The following is a 17505-nucleotide window of genomic DNA, read 5'->3' on the forward strand; positions in this document are numbered from 1 at the left end:
CTTGGTCGACGCGTGGCAGTTGATTGGATGTGGGCATCTCCGCTTCCCCATGCTGCCTCGGCAACTGCCCGACTGTCAAAAGGCTGGCGTAGACAACACTTGCCTTCATGGCTTCCTTTCGCCTTGCTCAGATCCCCTTTCTTGCTCCCTGCTTCCGAAATCTCCAGATCTACTCCCATCCTTTCCCGCATCAGCGACTAATGGCACCCCGGAGGGTCAAGCCCGCCTCGTCGCCGGCTTGGTACGAGCCAGCCCTCGACGCGCCTAATGTCTCGGAGAAGAACCTCACCACCACACGCTTGCTGACGGCGGGGGAGAGCAACGAGAAGGGGAAGACCGGGCTCCGGGCCGACTCCGACGTGCCGGAGCCCTAAGGAAGCACCTTCTTCCCCTTCTTTACGAGCAGCATCATCGCGGGGCTAGTTCCCCCCTTTTCTGACTTCTTCTTCGAGGTCCTGAACCACTACGGACTGCAGGCGCTGTGTAACACCCACAATGCGGCTATATCTCCCACGTGTCGGGGCATGACTTAGAGGCATAGCCGCATGGTAGGTTTGTCGCAAGAGGGGTGATCTTCACACAATCGCATGTACTGAACAGAAAGGGATAAAGAGTTGGCTTACAATCGCCACTTCACACAAATACAAGTTAAACATACATCATCCAGAATACAATCAAGGTGAGACCACAGAACCAAAATAAAAGAAGACAACCCCAAATGCTAGATCCCCAATCGTCCCAACTGGGCTCCACTACTGATCAACAGGAAATGAAACAACACAACGAACACGATCTTCATCGAGCTACCACTTGAGCTCAGTTGCGTCATCTGCACTGGTATCATCGACACCTGCAACTGTTTGGAAGTATCTGTGAGTCACAAGGACTCAGCAATCTCACACCCGCGAGATCAAGACTATTTAAGCTTATGGGTAGGAAAGGGTAGTGAGGTGGAGCTGCAACAAGCATTAGCATATATGGTGGCTAACTTACGCAAATGAGAGCGAGAAGAGAAGCAATGCACGATCGAGAAGCTATAAGTGATCAAGAAGTGATCCTGAAGCTACTTACGTTCAAGCATAACACAAGAACCGTCTTCACTTCCCGGATTCCACCGGAAAGAGACCATCACGGCTACACACGCGGCTGATGCATTTTAATTAAGTTAAGTGTCAAGTTCTCTACAATCGGACATTAACAAATTCCCATCTACCCATAATCGCGGGCACGGCTTTCGAAAGTTCAAACCCTGCAGGGGTGTCCCAACTTAGCCCATCACAAGCTCTCACGATCAACGAAGGATATTCCTTCTCCCGGATGACCCGATCAGCCTCGGAATCCTGGTTACAAGACATTTCGACAATGCTAAAACAAGACAAGCAAGACCGCCCGATGCGCTGACATCCCGATAGGAGCTACACATATCTCGTTCTCAGGGCAACACCGGATCAGCACTCCGTACAACTAAAACCAACCCTCAAGTTTCCTTGAGGTGGTGCTACAAAGGACTCTAGTTTGGACCAACACTTAGAGAAGCACTGGCCCAGGGGGCGTGCGGGGGGGGGGGGGTTAAAATAAAGATGACCCTCGGGTTGGCCGACCCAAGGGAAGGGTAATAGGTTGTTAGGCAAATGTAAAACTAAGGTTGGGCCTTGCTGGAGGAGTTTTATTCAAAGCGAACTGTCAAGGGGTCCCCATAACACCCAACCGCGTAAGGAACGCAAAATCAAGGAACATAACACTGGTATGACGGAAACTAGGGCGACAAGAGTGGAACAAAACACCAAGCATAAGGCCGAGCCTTCCACCCTTTACCAAGTATATAGATGCATTAATTAAATAAGAGATATTGTGATATTCCAACATATCCATGTTCCAAACATGGAACAAACTTCATCTTCACCTGCAACTAGCAATGCTATAAGAGGGGCTGAGCAAAAGCGGTAACATAGACAAACAACGGTTTGCTAGGAAAGGTGGGTTAGAGGCTTGACATAGCAATATGGGAGGCATGATATAACAAGTGGTAGGTAGCGTGACATAGCGATAGAACGAATAACTAGGAAGCAAAGATAGAAGTGATTTCGTGGGTATGTTCATCTTGCCTGAGGTCCCGCATGGAAGAAGAACGAGTTCATGAAGAAGACAAACGGACGTAGTCGAACGGATCCTCACAAACGTGACGTTATCGGAACTAACCTGAAGAAGCAACACCGGAAAGAAGCAAACAACATAGTAAACAATCATCACATAAGCATGGCATGATGCAGAAACAAGTATGATGCATGTCCGGTTTAATGAGGCATGGCATGGCAAAATGCACAAGCAATCCTAGAAATTAAGTGGAGCTCAATATGCAACTCCGTAGCATATTGACGAAACACCATGTCAATTATTTAGTTCTCTCTCGGTTATGCACCCAACAATATTAAATGTTGGTTACTATGGCAAGAGGTGAAGCATAGAAAAACTACCTAACTAGGCAAGTTTAAATGAGGCCGGAGACAACAAACAACCATTCCGGAAAATCCTTATGAGCATATATTAGATTTGGTACTGTTCTGCCCTAAAGCATATTTTATAGTTGTTAAACATGCAAGAAAAATGCACCATGTTAAACTAGGCATTTTTCTACCCCATTTACATATAAAGATTATTTAAAATCAAGCTACGGTTATTAAGTTATGAATTAAAGCATTTTAGCATGGCATATGAGCAAATTAATGCAAACAGCAGTTTAAACAGTTCAAGCATGGATGAAAGTTGGATATTATTAATCTACACATAATTTCAAGCACTTTTCATATATAAAACATTTTAAACCGATGCACGGTTATTAAGTTATTATATGCATGAAGTTTGGGGGCTAAACTACAAAACTGCACTCTCTGGAAAATAGGAAAAACGTTCTATGGAGAAAACACACGAAACGGGCCGGATCTAGAATAGGGGCCGAATTAGATGGATCTGGGCTACTCACATTGGGCCTCACGGCCTGAAGCGGAGAAGGCCTGCCGCTGGGCCTTGCGGTTGGGGGCGTTGACCGCGCGGGATCGATGCGGATGAACCTGCCTCGCTCGAGGCAGAGGAACAGGCGGCAGAAGCCGGTCTTGGCGAGTCGATAGGGTCAGCAGAGCGCAGGGGTCGTGGGTCAACACAGGAGGCGCTCGGCTGGGTTAACGCCGGCGCGAGGCAGAGTTGAACTTGGCGCGGCGGTGCTCGTCGCAGCAGAGGGGGATGTAGGAAGCAGCAGAAGCAGGGAGGCCGGCGACTGCAGAGGTCCAGCGAGGAACTCCGGCAATGGGTGGCTGATCTGGGCGATGGTGCGCCGTTGCGGGCGCGAGGGCGTCCCTCCCTGGAACGAGGCGTGATACAGAGGCTCGGTGGCAGCGGGACTTGGCGAAGAAGGAGCATCTCCGGCAAGGCGAGGACGGGGCGGCCGAACTTGGCGCGGCGCAGAAACTTGGCGGACGGCGGCGAGCGGAGCTGGGCGTTTGGTTCCACTGGAACGAGACGAGGCGAGGGCGTCGCCATAGATGAAGTCGTCCTGCTCCGGCGAGGGGTGCCGGCTACCAGCGGGCAAGGTGGCGGAGCAACAGCTGCAGACGACAGCGACGGGACCTCGAGGCCGAGCTCAAACCATGGCAGTTCCTGTCAAAGGCAGAGAGAGAGAGCCCTGAGAGAGAGAGGTGAATACCGAGGGAGGAGGAAGAACGAGGGAAGGATGCGGGGCATGGCGCTGGACCTGTGGCCTGGTCGCTGCTGCTGCTTGCCGGACGCACGAGACAAGCGCGGGGAGGACGGGGCTCCGCTGGGACAAGCGGGACGGCGCACGGGAGGAGCGGCGGTGGCCTCGATCTGAACGAGATCAAGAGGTGCGGGAGGGTCCTGGTGCTCCGGCGACTTGGCTTGGTGACTGGCGCTGGGGTTCTCGAAGTGAAGTAGAGGAGACCGCAAGTCGAGGTTGAACGGCGCTGGTTTCCGGCGACGAGGCAGGGTCGGTGAGCGGGACGAAGCACAGCAGCAGGGGGGTCGAGTGGAGCTCGGGGATGAGGGGAGCTCGGGCTCCTGCAGGATTAGAGCGGCGTGGCTTGGTTGGTTCGATTGGATGGAGGAGGAGACCAAGGAGAAGGGGATCGGGGAGGATCCCGATGTGTGATTTTAGTGTGGCGGCGGCAAGGAGTAAGGATGGGACAAGCCCCTAGAAGTTAGGGTTTTGTCCAGATTTAGACTAGGGAGTTTTATATAAGGAAAGAGGGGAAGTTTAGGATAGATTCGGACCCTCCGATCGAAATCGGGCGGTTCAAGAAAATTAGGTTAGGAAGTCCAAATAAGAAAACGGTGATATTTTACGGATGTTAGGAGATGATCTGAATGCAACGGTGATGACTGAGCGGTTCGGGTTCGGGACAACTTTCGGACGCGCGCGAGGGGGACTATGCAGAGATGTAAGGAGGGGTCAGGTAGGCCTGTAGGTGAGTGGTAGTGGGCTGTGCAGAAAGCCTTGGGCTGAGAGAAGAGAAGAGAGAGAGGCCCGACGACTGTTTCCAGAGACCGAAAACGTCCGACGTTAGACCGACTATAAAGCCACTATAGTTAAACGTTGGGGCGTCAAACGGACTCCGAATGCGATAAAACTTGGCAGGCGGCCTATCTACACTAAAACAACACCGCATGCCAACCTTCAACCAATTCCAAGAACTTTTTCTGGCAACTTATAAAAATAATATTTCGGACATGCCGCGGGCACGTGCAAGTGTGTCTGGGCTCAGAACGAACAACGGAAAGAGCGGGAGACTGGGACAGATGCAAGTTTTGAAAACATGAAGATGCAATGCGGATGATGACATGGCAAGATGCGACACGCAAGCAAAAGACAAGGTAACAACAACGAATAACTGGAGGACACCTGGCGCGTCGGTCTCGGGGCGTTACACGCTGCATCTTCATCCCAACTCTATCCTTCTCTTGTCGATCTCTGCCTATTACTGCGAGGCGTACCTCGGTGTGATACCGTCCGTGGCTCTGCTACGCCACTTCTTCTTCCTCCGCATCAACGAGGGCCATACCTCCGGGTGTGCCAATTTCATCACGGCCGGCAAGGCCAACTCAATCTCGAAGACTGGGAAGAAGGCGACGGCTTCCAGAGCAAGTGGGCCATGATGGACGCCAAGTGCGTCCACCCACGCTTGATGCTGCCGACGGAGATGCCCCAGTCCGACAAGGGGTGTTGTCGTGCGAAGCTCACTGACGAGCGGGCGATGTCGGTGCTAGAGCAGATGAACGCCAACCTGAAGCCGGACAACGCGAAGGTGGCGAAGGTGACAGGGGCCATGCTCCTGAGGGAATTCCTGACGCTGCGCGTAGCCCCACTCCAGGTGCGTACGCGCCCCTTGTGGGAGCTTGGGAACGAAGAGGACAAGGTTCGCCTGAGCCTGAAAGCCTTGTCCGGTGATGAGCTGGCTGTGGCTCTCCGCATCCTGGTCGGGGACGACCAGGAGTACCCGCCGAACGTCTTCACTCCCTTGTTCCACCGCAAGGACGGGGCGCTGGTCGTGGCCTCCAGGCCGACCTTTGACGGGCATGGACTGGTGCCGCCGGCGCCCGCCGGGGCCCCTGTGATGCTGACACCGGTGGAATTGTCTTCTGGTAAGTCCCGCGGGGAGGAAGAGGAGGAGGAGGAAGACTCGGAGTAGACCCCTGAAGGGATGGGGGAGACCTCCCCCTTGAGCAAAGCTGACATCCTCCGCACCCTTCCTGACGACGACGAGTCTGACACCCGCCCGAAGAAGGGAGGGCCGTACGTCATCCCGATGAGGGACCGATCGACGATGATCTCCCGGGACGCTGCTTCTGCTTCGACACCGCCTGGAGCCGCTTCCGGCCCAGCTGCCGCCCCTGCTTCTACTTCCGGAGCTGGCGCGCCCGTGTCTCAGGCTGCGAAGCTTTCCGGCTTCAAGCTCCCGAAGAGGAGGAACTATGTCGCGGCGGATCAGTAAGTGTCCCCGTCTCGCCTTGTTCTTGCTGTTGATGCTTGTTTCCGACTCTTTTTCCTTGTTGTGTAACCAGGCCGACGCCTGCGGCAAAGAGGAGAAGGGAGAGCGAGGTGGTGCTGCTTGAGTCCGGGTCGCCTCCTGTGATCATGCCCCTCTCCACGAGCAAAGGTGGGGACGATGCTCATGCTTCTCCAGCCCGATCATCCTCGCGAGGCTGGGTGGAGCATCCTCGGGAGGAGTCAGACCCCGAAGCGCTGATGACTCAGGAGGTGCCCGTGCCCGGCTCGGGTGCTGAGGTCCGAGTGGCTCGGGAGCTTCCTCCCTCCCAGGCCATGGTGACGACGACGCCTCTTCTTCCTGCTGCGCCATTACTCCCAGGTTCTTCTACCCCCTCTGCTGTCTTGGAGCGTGCCCTTTCAGAGATGACTCAGCTGCGAGAAGATCTCGTGGGCGCGGATCCGCGCCTGGTAGCCGGGTGCTTGGAGCTGGTCTCCGGCTGGCTTCAGTCTGAAGCAGCAGTCTGAGCGGTGCTGAGCCAGCCCGCGACGACCTCCGAGAAGGAGAAGTGGGCTGTCGCTCAAGCTGCGGTCGATCGCGAGGCGGCGCTGAAGGACGCCGAAGCCGCCCACGGTTGCTGCCGGGCGCTGGAGGGAGAGCTGAAGAGTCTGCGTGATGAGCGCGTAGAAGAAGCTCGCGGCCGCCAGGCAAAGGAGGAGGAGATGATGGCCCGGGAGGACGCCATCAAGGACCGCAACACCGAGCTGGGGGAGTTGGCGAAGGCGCATGCCACTGAACGCAGCTGGCTGGAGGAGCCGGAACGGAAGGTTGAGGCGAAGGGGGTCGATCTAGACACCAATGCGAAGGTCCTGGCCTAGGACCGCGTGGCATTCATGCTTCTTGAGAAGAGGTTTCGCGAGGCCCTGAAGTTACTCTATGAGAAGGGCTTGGAGAAGCCCTTGGCCACCAATGAGGACGGCCCCGCCCAGTTGCTTCCCTACTTGGCTGAGGTGCTTGAGGAAGTCGTGCATGGCATCGGCCCCATGACAGAGGCAGAGGCTCGCGCCCTTTCTTCAGCCGCGCTGACGCGCGTCTTCAGCCACCTCCATCTTCGCGATCCTGCGCCCGCCTTGACGAGCTGCTGGAGCCCATGGCTGATGAACAATGCTCAGCCGCCGCCGCAATCGTGAAAGGTCAGGTGGAAGCCCTGCCGGAGAAGTTCGACGCCTTCGCCCCCACGCCTTCGACCGTGGTGTAGGTGAAGGCGACGCCACCCAGGAGGGGGCACCTCTTGCAGGTGCCGGCGGTATCGAGGGATCACTGGCTTGCGACTCCTTTCCTATTGAAACTCCTCCAGCATGTAGCGTGCCTCGAGGAGGCGTTTAAACTTGTGCTTGACGTTTGAGAGAACAATATGTCTTGTAATATTTGTTTTGAGATTTTGCGATTTTCTTCCTATTTGCTTTATGATGTACGTCGGTAGAGCCCGGCCCCGTGCATACCTCAATCGTCGTTGGGCCGACCAGAGACTAGGATGGAACCAAGGAGTGAGGGGCTACATGACCAGTTAGGCTCTTGACTCACGATGCTTAGGAGTCCCACTTGACGCGCAAACAGCTTATAGGAAGGAGACGCGAGGATAGGATTAGTGTTCTACGTCGGCAGGGTTCGACCCCGCGCATACCTCAACCGCCGTTGGACCGACTGAAGACCAGGACAGACCCAAGGAGTGAGGGGCTACGTGACCAGTTAGGCTCCTGAGTCGCGATGCTCAGGAGTCCCCCTTGACATTCAAACACCCTTCATACCTTTGCCCTCGCCGAGGCTCGGGAGGGGCATGCGATGACCGGGTCCGAGGGACCTGGCGGGGTGGCGTACGCTTGGGCGTGACCCGAGCGCAGCCCTCTCGCGTGGCTCTCCCGAGGGGAGGCGTTGCATTGATGCCAGACACCGAGCCCGGAGGATCCCTGAGGTTGATACGGCCGTTAGGTCGCACTCAGTCGTTTAACACCAGGACGGACCATGGCACTTCCGCACTTGCACGAGCATAGCCGCTCCTCGGCAGTGTCGACTGCCAGCGTGGAGCATGGTGCTTCCACTGGTACGTGGGACGGGACTCCCTACCGCGGAGAGCCCCCGGGGCGTGTACAACCCCGCCCTGACACGTGGCTTGCATGACTGGGCTAGATGAGGTGTGTCTGGGCACTCGCGAGCCAGCGCAAGACTCACGAGGCCCTACCTCAAGGCGGGTTGTGCCTGGTCTTGATTCTTGTTCACTTTGTTGGTCCTGCGAGGTGGTCAGTCAACCTGCGCTGAACGAATATCCTAAGGTTATCGCGTGAGAAATCCAAGCACCAACGGCCCCAGGAGGTGACGTGAACGGGGCCGGCCCGCCAGACAGAGCTCAACCGTTGGATTTATCGACGTTGCAGGGATGGGCCCGAGCACAAATGCCGTGCCTAACCCTCTCACGCGAAGGGTCCTGAAGAAAGACGACAGGCGCGCGGCTCCCGCGGTGGGTGACAATCAAGCAGGTGATAATCATAAATAGATTAAGCATGGAAGGCAAACTAGCTCAGGTGAATGCATGAATGATGCGCGCCACTGGGTCCGGCCCGAGCGGCTTGGGGATGATGCAGCCCGAGGGGCGCCTCCAGCAAGGTATGCTAAAGACATAAAAAATAAGAGATACATGCCATAGGGACGGACCCACGCGGCCTGGGAATAATGCACCCCCCCGGGCGCTCCCAACTAAATGAACTTGGAAAATGTCACCTAGTTCTGTTGATGAAGGGGTGTTGAGGTAGCTGAAGGTACGCGGCGAAGGGGTCGCTCCTCACGAGCCACCGGGGCCCTGAGCCTCGGGAGGCTCTGGGGGTCCAGGCGGTTCCTTGAGGACCGTCGCCATTTCCGCCAGGACTGCGTGGTGCGTGGCCTCCTGACCCGCCATGACGCTCCGCAAGTTGTGCTGGAAGGCCGGAACCATGCTCGGTAGGCCGAACGGCATAGGAACGTAGCTGTGTGGTGGGCCTTCGCAGCGCCCAACACACGAAGGCCAGAAGCGCACCTGAGATGCGGCTTGGTTGAGCCCTCGTATGTCGATGCAGACGCGCAGCTCACCACCCTCGCCTGGGTGGGGAGCAGCACCAGATGGGTGGCGGTCGCCGCGTATTGCTCTTGCTTCATGAAGCTCTTGAGACACCTTGGTGATGAACTCCTGAGCGCTGGGCGCTCCTTGCCCAGTGTCCTCCTGAGGGAGACGTGCCGCGAAACACGCCTCTGTGTGGTGCCCGAGTGCCTCCCTCGTGACGTTGGCAAGGCTGAGGCCCTCCAGAAGAGAGCCCCCGAGCCCTACCCGAGGAGGGCGCTGGGCGCGCCTTCCTATGCGACAGAGGGAGGCGCCCCAGGTGCGGGCGCTGATCCTGCCGAGGTGCCACTTGCGGTGTTGTCCTCCCGAGGTCCGGCACAAAGTAGCTGCTTCTTCTTCTTGGGGACGATCTCAGGAGGGTACCGAGCTGCATTGTTGCCGGGGTCTTCGATTGACGCTGCTTGGAAGGCACGCTCGAGGGAGCACACTGCATCTCTTTCTTCACAGGGGACTGTGATGATCCCGCCGCTTCCTGGCATCTTGAGGACGTTGTAACCGTGGTGCATCATGTCCATGAACTTGGCCAGGGCTGGATACCCGAGGATAGCATTGTATGAAAGACAGATGTGGGCAATGTCGAAGTTGATGAGCTCGGTGCGGTAGTTGTCGTGCTGTCCGAAGGTGACGGGGACGCGGACCTGCCTGATCAGGGTGTTGGAGCCGTCGGTCACTCCTGAGAAAGGCTTGGTGGGCTGAAGCTAATCATACGTCACTTGGAGGTTGTCAAACATGTCAACGAATAGGAAGTTGAGCCTTGCGCTGCCATCGATGAGAGTCTTGGTAACTTGTACATTGCTAATGACTGGTGAACAAAGCATCGGGAGGAGCCGACGGTAGCCGCGCACTTGAGATGATCTGCCGAGCTGAACGTAATGGCGCACTTGGACCATTTGAGCGGGCGCCTGTCCTCGAGCTTGGGGAGGACTGCATTCACTTCACGAGCGAACTGTTTGAAGATACGCTATGAGGCTAGGGCTTGAGCTCCGCCCAAGATGCAGGCGATGGCACGCGGCTCCTGGAAGCCCCCAGCCCCCTCGTCCTGATGGTGGTCATCATTCCTTCTTGGTGGTGGCGGTAGTGGAGGGAGACCAGCGTTGCCCTGAGGACGATCCTCATGAGGCTGATCTCTCCAGCAGCCCTCGCGAGGCTGATCCTGCCAGTGGTCCTTGCGAGGCCGGGTCGCGCCACTCCTGGCGCGGGCCACGGTCATCCCAGCATCCGCCACCACGTCCTCCTCCTTGGCCATAGCCCCGGTCGTTGCGCTCGGGGCGTTGACCGAAGCGTCCTTCTCGAATGGCTCCGAGCTCTTGATAGTCGCTGGTGTTGTGGCTATTCAGGTTATGGAAGGCGCAGAACGGTCGGCTGCTCTTGGATGACTCGGGCTGGTCCCTGCCGCGCTTTGTGTCAGGCTTCGCCGCGAGCACGGCTGCTCCCTTGCACTTCACGTCCTTCGCCTTGGCTTTCTTCTCCTCCGGGTACTCAGCCGGGAGCTCGAGGAGGGAGAGGCACCCCTCCTCAGCTCTTGCGCACTTGGTCGCCAGGTTGAACAGCTCCAGAGACGTGCACAACTCCTCATGGATGGTGAGATCCTCCTTCATCTTGATGTCGCGGACGCCATCGGAGAACGCGGAGATGATGGCCTCGTCCGTCACCTTGGGGATCTTGAGGCAAACGTTGTTGAAGCGCTGGATGTACTTCTGGAGGGTCTCTCCTGGTTGTTGCTTGACGCGACGTAGGTCACCTGCAGCCGGTGGGCGGTCGTGAGTGCCCTGGAAGTTGGAAACGAAACGGTCGCACATCTCGTTCCAGGAGGAGATCGAGCCTGGAGGCAGGTTCAGGAGCCAGGAGCAGGCACCATCCTTGAGAGCCATGGGGAACCAGTTCGCCATGACTTTCTCGTCGCTGTTGGCCGCCTTGATGCTCAGCTCGTAGAGCTGCAGGAACCCCGCTGGGTTGGGAGTGCCGTCATAGCGAGGAGGCAGATCCGGCTTGAACTTGTCTGGCCAAGTGACGCTACGCAGCTCAGGGGTGAAGGTGCGGCAGCCTGCCGTGGTCACCGGGACACTGTGCTGGCGGAGAACTTGTCCTTGACGGGGTCCGCGCATCACCGCCACAGGCGGCATGCGGTCTTGCCGTTGTGGCGCAGGGAGTACGGGGGCGTTTTCTCATGGCCGAGGGACTTCTTGGCAGCTTCTTTTTTCTTGTGCGGGCGCCGGTCGCGGCAGGTCGCGCTGTGGGGCCGTGCGCCTGGGCGCCAAGACTCCGTCTTGGGGCAGTGGTGGTGGAGGTGCTTCATGGGCTGTGCCGCCCACGGCTGGCGAAGGGCGAGGCAGCGAGAGGGACGGTGCAGGGGAGCCCCGTGCGGCGCTGACGAGCTCGACGATGTGGTCGAGCCAGTCCTTGTAGAGATCGTCGACGGGGCGGTAGCGCAGGAGCTCACGGGCCATGCATAGAGCGGCCTACGCGTCCACGGGAGAGCGACGAGCGTGGGATGACGAACCGACCGGGGTCAGCTATGGAGTGGCGGTGCGGCCGTCCAGCCGCACCGAGGGGTGCAGCGAGGATGCTTGCTGCTCGTTCCCCGCCGGGCCGGTGGCGGCAGGCGATGGAGAACGATGGGGTGGCCCGCCGACGGGAGCCGTCTGAGCAACGTGGGCGGCGAGGGCAGCCCGGCGCTCAGCGTGAGCGCAGCAAGCGTCCGCCATGGAGACGATGAAGCAACGGGACACAGAGCGACGGAAGGTAAGCTTCGGCACACCCCTACCTGGCACGCCAAATGTCGGATCTCGGGTTCCGGCAAAACCCTCAAGGTTCCAACATTGGGGTGTGCGCGAAGATCTCCTCCTACCGATCTACATCCTAGCTTCTCTAAGATCTCAAGGGCTAACTCGACGAACTCGCAACACAAAAGACACAAGATTTATACTGGTTCGGGCCACCGTTGTGGTGTAATACCCTACTCCAGTGTGGTGTGGTGGATTGCCTCTTGGGCTGATGACGAACAGTACAAGGGGAAGAACAGCCTCCTGAGGGGAGGTTTTCTTGTGCCTGGTGGGTGTGTGGATGGATCGATGCATGAGGCTCAGCCCTTGATCCGATGCCTAGATACGGTGGTGGCTCGTCCTATTTATAGAGGCCCTGGTCCTCTCCTCAAATATTGAGCGGGAAGGGAGCCAACAACGGCAAATTTGAAAGGGGACAACTAGTACAACTTATCCTAATAAAAGCAGTCTTCGCCTGCCAAAGGCTCTGGTGGTGACGCCGTCTTGGGATCCATGGTGACCTCCATCTTGCAGTCCTGCTGGTCTTGGTGAAGATGGGTTGTATGGGCCCGCTCGCAGAGCCATGCCGTGGGCCGCAGGCAGGCAAGTGTGGGGACCCCCGTTCCCAGAACACCGACACCGGTGATCCTGCGCATTGGAGGACAGGTTGCATGCCTCTTGGTCAGCCTGCGCACCGGACTCCGCTTGCACCCCTCCCATTCAGTCAAGCAGCTGTCCGCACAACACCTCATATAGCCATTAAAACCAAGACACATGGCGTCACGTGAATGGTTAACAGAATGCACACGGTTTGAAATATACAAAAGTTTGAGATATTAAAGTGGCAGCTATTTTTTTTAAAATGCCTTTGTTGGCTGTTATTCGAGTGCGCCTTCTCTCAAATGGACACGAAAAATACCACAGTATGTCGGGTGCCATTCCATGATAGCATGCCAAGTTTTATGAATTTCAGACGAGTTTGGATTTACTAGAATTTAAAAACAAAGTATCTCAACGTTTTACCGGCAATCAACAGTGCCCTGGTGTTTCAAATTCATTCCCATTTCTTGCATGGGACCTAAGCATGCACCCAAGGACACATATGTGCTTTTTCAACTAATTTATATGCACTGGAGCATGTGCATGTAGTTCAAATTTGAATTATGCACATAAAATGCCTAGAAAACCCAGTTAATGTATAAAAATGTCCAAATGAACCCCGAAAAATTCCAAAATTTAACACAACACTCCTGTTGTTCTATGCTGACACTAGATTTTTTAAAACAATAAGAGGCAACATAAATCGTTTCGTCCCCATAGGTGGCATGTTCCCTACCAAAACCATCATGCTTGTTGTGAGAAGCTTATGCCCAAAACTGCCCCAAATGGGACAATTTTTTTACCATGACATGTTGATGCTGCTCCATGATAGCATGCCAAGTTTCATGAATTTCAGACGAGTTTTGGATTTCCTAGAATTTAAAAACAAAGTATCTCAAAGTTTGCGGCCGACTGACAGTGGCAGGGTGTTTGAAATTCATTCCCATTTTTTGCATGGGACCTAAGCATGCACCCAAGGACACAAATTTTATCTTTCAACCAATTTATATGCACTGGAGCATGTGCATGTAGTTCAAATTTGAATTATGCACATAAAATGCCTAGAAAATCAAATTAATGTATAAAAATGTCCAAACGATCCCCGAAAAATTCCAAAATTTAACACAGCACTCCTATTGTTCTACGTTGACACTAGAAATTTTTTGAAAGCAATAAGAGGCAACATATAATGTTTCGTCCCCAAAAGTGGCACGTTCCCTACCGAAACCATCAGGCTTGTTGTGAGAAGCTCTGGTTTGTGAGAAGCTTATACCCAAACCTGCCCAGAATGGGACAAATTTTTTACCACGGTGTGTTGATGCCGCTCCATGATAGCATGCCAAGTTTCATAAATTTCAGACGAGTTTCAGATTTACTAGAATTTAAAAACTAGGTATCTCAATGTTTGCGGCCGAGTGACGGTGGCAGGGTGTTTGACATTAATTCCCATTTCTTGCATGGGACCTAAGCGTGCACCCAAGGACACAGATTTGATTTTTTTTCAACCAATTTATATGCACTGGAGCATGTGCATGTAGTTCAAATTTGAATCATGCACATAAAATGCCTAGAAAACCCAGTTAATGTATAAAAATGTCCAAACGAAGCCCGAAAAATTCAAAAATTTAACACAACACTCCTGTTGTTCTATGTTAACACTAGAAATTTTTTGAAAGAAATAAGAGGCAATGGATATCATTTCGTCCCCAAAGGTGGCATGTTCCCTACCGAAACCAGCAGGCTTGTTGTGAGAAACTCTAGTTTGTGAGAAGCTTGTACCCAAACCTGCCCCCAATGGGACAAATTTTTTACCACGACATGTTGATGCCGCTCCATGGTAGCATGCCAAGTTTCATGAATTTCATACACATTTTGGATTTACTAGAATTTAAAAACCAGGTATCTCAATATTTGCGGCCGAGTGACGGTGGCAGGGTGTTTGAAATTCATCCTCGTTTCTTGCATGGGACCTAAGGATGCACCCAAGGACACATATTTGATTTTTCAACCAATTTATATGCACTAGAGCATGTGCATGTAGTTCAAATTTGAATTATGCACATAAAATGCCTAGAAAACGCAGTTAATGTATAAAAATGTCCAAACGAACCCCAAAAAATTCCAAAATTTAACACAACACTCCTTTTGTTCTATGTTGACACTAGAAATATTTTGAAAGCAATAAGAGGCAAGGGATATAGTTTCGTCCCCAAATGTGGCACGTTCCATACCGAAACCATCAGGCTTGTTGTGAGAAGCTCTGGTTTGTGAGAAGCTTATACCCAAACCTGCCCCAAATGGGACAAAAAATTTATCACGGCATGTTGATTCCACTCCATGATTGCATGCCAAGTTTCATGAATTTCAGACAAGTTTTGGATTTACTAGAATTACAAAAGAAGGCACCTCAACATTTGCTGGAGAGCCACGGTGCCGTGGTGTTCAAAATTCATCCCCATTTCTTGCATGGGATAGTAGCATAAACCCATGGACACATATATGATTTTGTAACCCATGTTGGTGCACCAGAGCATCTGCATGTAGTTTAATTTTGAATTGTGCACCTGAAATGGCAAGAAAACCAATTTAATGTATAAAAGTCCAAACGAACCCTGAATAATTCCAATGTTTTTAAGACACACATATAGTTGCATGTTCACTTTAGTTAAAAGTTATAGCAATTCAAACACCGTCCATTGCCGATGTGACCCCATCGTGTAATTCAAATCAAGATGAAAAATCAAGTAGATCCCACACAGCTTATTATCACCAACCATGTGAGATGCAGTACAAAATATCCTGGCGCACCATAGGTGTATAGTACGCCTATGGCTTACGCAAGAAGGTGCGCTGGCTACAGTCCATAGCCGGCATGTCAAGTACACTAGCTCGCTCCCCAAATATCATTTCATCATTCAATCATCGCAGGTGAAAGATGAAGACATGGACCTGCATCATGAGGGCATCTTCGGCGGCCCACTCTGGCGAGAGTGCAGTCGCAGCCGCCATGCGCGTGCTAACCAGGTGCCTGAGCGCGACCGCAGTCTACGACCGGGCAGCCATGGTAGCCCAAACGGCTGCTATTTCTTCTCAGGTGGCGGCAGCAACATCTGCCTCGGGGATAGCAATTGGCGAGAGTGGCACAACAGTTGTCTGTTCCGCAGCGGCGGTCTTAGCCCCGATGGAGGCCGCCCACGCCCAGCTCATGGCGGTCACCGCGCAAATCAAATGAAGCTTCTCCGACAACGGTCGGCAACCCACGACCGAAGAGTTAGCAATCACCAAGAGCAGTCGAGCGACCTTCCATTCCTCCGCTGCATACCTTGCCACGACGGAGCCTGTCTAAGCCCAGATCGTGGCCACCCACACCCATCTCGTGGTGGCCTTTTCCAAAGATAAGGCAGACATGGATGGCGAGATGCTTGCTGAGTATGGTGCGGTGGATGCCATGGAGCCCCTTCCCCAGGAGACCGTCGGGCATGAGCTGGACATGGAGGCGGCGGCGGAGATCGACGAGCACCAGCCATAGTAGTACTCTTTGTTTTGTTTAATTAAGAGTGCCACTCTTTAATTTGTTAGAGTAATGTTTAGGTCATCTAGCTCTGTTTAATTGCTAAACTTGCTCGATTAAGAAGTGTGGGTGTGCTGTAGTCTCCTTTGTGTACCCCAATTATGCAATGACATAGATGACCACTGTAACCATGGAAATTCAAACCAAATTTTTTGACGTTCAAACTTATCACACACGGGTTAAGCTATCTGAATCGTTTGTGATGTTCACATATCGTACACAGTTCTGAATAAGGGACCTTGTCTGATGACACTTTGTTTCGACTTCCATGGAAATATCTACCTCCCCGCCCCCTCCCCCTCACCAAAAGCCACATTTCTCCTATTTCTGCCTTCCTTTCCAAGTTGAAACCTTCACTCCTTGCTTGCAGCGCCGCCTCCTCGCCGGCGACCCTCCTTCACGCTGCTCGGCCTCATCTATCCAGGCAGGTAATCCACACCCAACCCCCATCCTCCTTCCACATCCCACATGCCCCGACCCTCGGCACGACACCTTCCACCCAAATCACCGACCCCTCTACCAAATAAGCGCCGCCCTAAGACATGGTGCATGCAGTATAGCCAGGAGCTGAAGGAGCATTTGGCAGCGGAGAAGCAAATCGCGGTTCCATGCATGGATGAGGTCGCGAAGGTAGCCATTCATGTCGACCCCGAGATCTTGGAGGAGCACCTTGCCATTTGCTAGCTACGCCCGTTAAGCATGCTCGGTTTACCTGTTGCGTGTGTTGCTCCTGCCTTTACTTAACTAATTCTAGTGAATTGTGCTATCTAATTTTACCATGCGATTTGTTTCTCTAGCGCATATGTTCTATATGTCGTGCAATGTGGTGCTCACTTATTAACTTTTTGGTTAATTATTTTTTGTCTTCAGTTAACTGTTTGGTTAAAATCTGCAAATGTGATGATCAATTCTTCAGGCTGCAATTTTGTATTGTCTACCATGTGAGAAATAAATCGAATTTATCTTTACAAAATACACAAGAAACGAATACAAGTGCTATATTTCCAAGTTGTCAAGCATGCTTGGTTTGGTTATACATTGTGCAGTGTGGTGCTCAGTTAACATTTGGTTCATTTGTTGTGGTGTTTAGTTAACAATTTGGTTCAATTATGCAATGGGATGTTCAATAGTTGTGGGTGCATTCTATTATTGTATACCATGTGAGAAGTAAATCAAATTTGGCTATACTAAACACATAAGAAACAAATACAATTATTTTATTTCCAAGTTGTTAAGCATGCTTGGTTTGGTTAACTGTCTGATCTTCTATTAGGATTATGTTATATTGTGCAATGTGGTGCTCAGTTAACGTTTGGTTCATTTGTTGTGGTGTTTAGTTAACCGTTTGGTTCAATTCTGCAGTGCGATGTTCAATTGTTGTGGGTGCATTCTGTTGTTGTATACCATGTGAGGAATACATTGAGTTTGGCT

At 53.2% G+C, this 17505-nt stretch overlaps 1 long non-coding RNA gene across 1 annotated transcript; it reads right to left on the reverse strand.

Moving 5' to 3' along the window:
- Positions 1-593: 593 nt before the first annotated feature.
- Positions 594-4358, reverse strand: LOC147972127 (uncharacterized). The gene is made up of 3 exons (XR_015602412.1): positions 2981-4358; positions 2106-2199; positions 594-856 (listed from the first exon to the last, which is right to left on the reverse strand). It is a non-coding gene; the product is annotated as an uncharacterized LOC147972127 (long non-coding RNA).
- Positions 4359-17505: the final 13147 nt, after the last annotated feature.

The sequence above is a fragment of the Triticum urartu genome, chromosome 5A, assembly GCF_056163025.1.
Source record: "Triticum urartu cultivar PI428250 chromosome 5A, HENAU_Tu73, whole genome shotgun sequence".
Lineage (NCBI taxonomy): Eukaryota > Viridiplantae > Streptophyta > Magnoliopsida > Poales > Poaceae > Triticum > Triticum urartu.